The 3,934-nt window shown below is 37.7% G+C and overlaps 1 long non-coding RNA gene across 3 annotated transcripts in view; it reads right to left on the bottom strand.

Annotated features, from left to right (window-relative positions):
• The window catches only part of LOC128248695 (uncharacterized), a 56,748-nt gene that overhangs the window by 39,354 nt on the left and 13,460 nt on the right, over positions 1-3,934 (bottom strand). For all 3 annotated transcript variants that reach the window (XR_008264855.1, XR_008264854.1, XR_008264856.1), the window contains exon 2: positions 597-703. This is a non-coding gene — a long non-coding RNA (uncharacterized LOC128248695). The remainder of the gene's footprint in view (positions 1-596; positions 704-3,934) is intronic.

Below are 3,934 nucleotides of genomic sequence, written 5' to 3' on the forward strand. Positions count from 1 at the left end.
CTTAGTAGAACTCAGACTCACATCTTTTGCACCTGTGCCTTATGAAGACTCTTAGTAGAACTCAGACTCACATCTTTTGCACCTGTGCCTTATGAAGCCTCTTAGTAGAACTTAGACTCACATCTTCTTGCAGACACCTCTGGGTAATGACCTCTGTACTAACCTTATTTAGCAGAATTCATGTAGTGCACTGGTTATTACGGTAAGGTGTCATCGAGGAGACATCTGTTCAAGTCCCAGGGGGTTGTCACATTAATATTGACTCTCATACATAAACATTACATCTGCACGTTTAGATATATTTAAAGTGCAAACGTGTCAAAAAGTTCTTAAAGAGAATTAACTAGGTGTTTCGCACATTGAGATATATGACTTGGGTGTTGCTGTCAGTAAAAAAGACGAAGAAGAAAAAGAAGAGGAAGAAAAAAAAAGAAGAAAAAGAAGAAAAGGTTGACAAATACTGATTTATATCGCAAAACCATGAACCAATCAATCTGAATCTATCAAAACAAGACTTCTATGAATTATCTGAAGCTATTGTTACATTTTGTTTGTTTTTTTTTTCTTTGAGGTAGTTTTGGAAGATCTTTTTTTACCATATATAGTTATATACTTTTCTCCCTCTCTCTCTCTCTTACTTCTTTACTTCTTTTTTCTTTTCTTTTCTTTCTTTCTTTCTTTCTTTCTTTATTCTTACCAAAGTCTGAAAAAGTGAAAAAAACTGAGTGTTTGGTATCATCTTTTGGCATCTTGATTTATTCTTTTAATGTTTTAGAATAATTGATGTTTATTAATTTAAGATCAAGACAAAATAAACCGATTCATATTCAAGTCTACAAGTAAAATATATCATGTTATCTGTTGATGATAATCATAAGAACTACATCACTGACAATATTTATGGAATAGTTAAGCTAAATTGTTGGCAGAAATGGTAGATATAAAAAAAGTACTTTAAAAAATATTTCCTTTAATTCTCTCCCATCTCCAAGAGTAAATCCTACCAATAGATAAAAGTTTCCTTTCATCCTTCTGAATGAAAGGTAAAGCTGTAAGTTACCAATAAAATAATTATCAGTATTTTATAGGTTTATTTCATATATTCATTTAAGCCCTTCTTTCCGTATGGAGCAGGGACCAGCAACAACTTCTCTCCACTGTTCCCAACTCTGGGCTGTCTTTTCTGTTTTGCTCCAGTTGGATCCCTGTTTTTCGGCTGCTGCAGCAGAATCCTATCTCCAGCTATTTTTAGGGCATCCTCTCTTTCACCGCCGTTGTGGGTTCCAGGTCAAGGCCAGACATGTCATTGTGTTTCCCTGAAGGAAAGTCTTCTTCTCCCAGGTCTTGTTGGTTTTGAATCGCTATGGATGTTTCTGTAAATTTGCATTTTTTCTATGTAGAGATGATGGACCTATGCAAACTCAATTTTATTTCTGGTAATAGGTGATCCATATTAGTCTAACCTCAATCCTTTGACCTATCCAGCATGGGAAGCCATGCCAGGAGTTTACATTCTGCTGGCATAATCTCGGGGTCATTGACGCACATATACTAAAAGGTAAAAACCCCTTTAATCATTCATGACCATGGGATTGCACCTAGGAAGTTTCCCTCCAAGGCATAAGTCCAGGCAGGGCTGTTTGTGGAAGACCAGCAGTTGCTCATGCATACCAGCCTTCTCTCTACATGCCACCGATGTTATCCAAGGGAAAGGCAAAAACCATGATACAGCTTGGCACCAGTGATATCACAACTGGTTTCTACAGCTGAGTGAACTGGAGCAACATGAAATAAAGTGTCTTGCTCAAGAACACAACACACAGCCCAGTCCAGGAATTGAACTCTCTACCCGATTATTGTGAGTCCAATGCTCTAACCACTGAACTGCCATACTGCAATTAGGACTGGACCCTATGGCAGTCAGTTGTGGCTCTTTACATTAAGTTCAGATCCTGCAGAGGTCAACTTTGTCTTTTACACTTCCAGGGTTGATAAACAGGAAGCACCAGTCAAGATTTGAAGTCAGTTTAACATTTCTATAATGCATCTGACTAGACATGAATGGAATCATATAAGCAAACCGAAACTAAGACTATACTTCTTTTTCCTCCAGACAAAAGTTGGCCTTGAGCCTAATCAAAGGAGATCAATAATTATGAAATGGTGATTCACATATGAAAGTCGAGGTAAGCTTCTGGCTGTCAACACCTTGACTTGCTTCTATCCCAGTAGAGCTATTTCCACTTTACTTATATGAATAATGTTCTTTCCAAAAAAAAAAAGAAAAAAATCTTTCCTTTTCTTTCTAAATATGAAACTTTGTATTTGTGTATGAATAATGATTTATAAGAAAACATTTTTTGAAAAAACAAGATCCCAAGAAAATTTGTGATAGCTTGTATTGATAAAAAAAAAAAAAGCAATTTACTAAAATATATGACATGTTAAATTAGTGCGTTGTGGAAAGAAGAGAATTCTGACATTTGGAACAGGGCTCTTCTCCAGCTCACATTACTCCTCACAACACATAAATTTATTTCATTAATTTTATAAAATGTCTTATAAATCTGAGAGTCAGTTATTGGTGTGTAACCCCAGATCGGTTCTAATCAAGCGGTCCTATGGCATTCAGGTAGTTGGCACAACTAGTGAATGCGACAATCAATTTATACCAGTTTTTCTAGTTACACCTTACTTCCACATAGCTGAGAACCATTCTAAACACTCTGGCATGCTGTGATCAATTGTATTTGCTGTAGAGTGACAATCTAAACATATTGCACACTTTCCAGTGTCCAGTCTATTTCTGTATGTCTGTTGATTCTGGCACTGGGCACACTGAAGGCTGAGAAAGCATATTCAATCAGAACACAACTGTTGCTGTCTTCTGCTCTTGTTAATGGTGGTACGTATTCCAGCATTGTGCATGAAGCTAGCGAGGCTATTGTTGCAGCTGTTTCTGGGTGTAAGCATTCTTTATGCTTGTCTGGGCTAAGTGGCAGAGATAATGATTTTAAGTTGTTGTTGTTGTTGTTGTAGTGTTTGAGAGTATTGCATATGGGTTTGAAAATTATTTTCCATATAGGCGCAGGAGTGGCTGTGTGTAAGTAGCTTGCTTATCAACCACATGGTTCTGGGTTCAGTCCTGCTGCGTGGCACCTTGGACAAGTGTCTTCTACTATAGCCTCAAGCCGACCAAAGCCTTGTGAGTGGATTTGGCAGACGGAAACTGAAAGAAGCCCGTCATATATATGTATATATATATATATATATATATATATATATGTATGTGTGTGTATATGTTTGTGTGTCTGTGTTTGTCTCCCGCCCAACATCGCTTGACAACCGATGCTGATGTGTTTACGTCCTCGTAACTTGGCGGTTCGGCAAAAAAGACCGATAGAATAAGTACTAGGCTTACAAAGAAAAAGTCCTGGGGTCGATTTGCTCGACTAAAGGCAAGGAAGATTCTTCAAGCCAAGTGTTGACACAGTATGACAGTTGTAAATGATTGACACTGTCATGCAAGCAGTGTCCTTTGTTTCCAAAATTTCCATGGAAACATGCTTCATCATGGAGACGCATTAGCTTACTTGGAAACAGGTACGGGTTGGTGGCAGGAAGGGCATCCAGCCATAGAAAATATCTGCCTCAACAAATTCTTTCCCACCCATGTGAGGGTGGAAAAGTGTGTATTAGAATGGTGGTGGTGGTGGTGGCGGTGGTGATGGTGATGATGACAATGACGACTGTATGGACGCAGCAAAGAAGTGACTGTCCCGTGAATACATGCAGTTTGTTTACAGACAGGAAATTTGATTTAATTGACCCTCGTACTTCACTGGTATCTATTTTTTATTGATCCTGGAAGGATCAAAGAGGCATGAAAGAATAGAAAACTAAAAACTGAAAAAAAAAAAAAAAAAAAAAAAAA

This window comes from Octopus bimaculoides, chromosome 9 (assembly GCF_001194135.2).
Source record: "Octopus bimaculoides isolate UCB-OBI-ISO-001 chromosome 9, ASM119413v2, whole genome shotgun sequence".
NCBI lineage: Eukaryota > Metazoa > Mollusca > Cephalopoda > Octopoda > Octopodidae > Octopus > Octopus bimaculoides.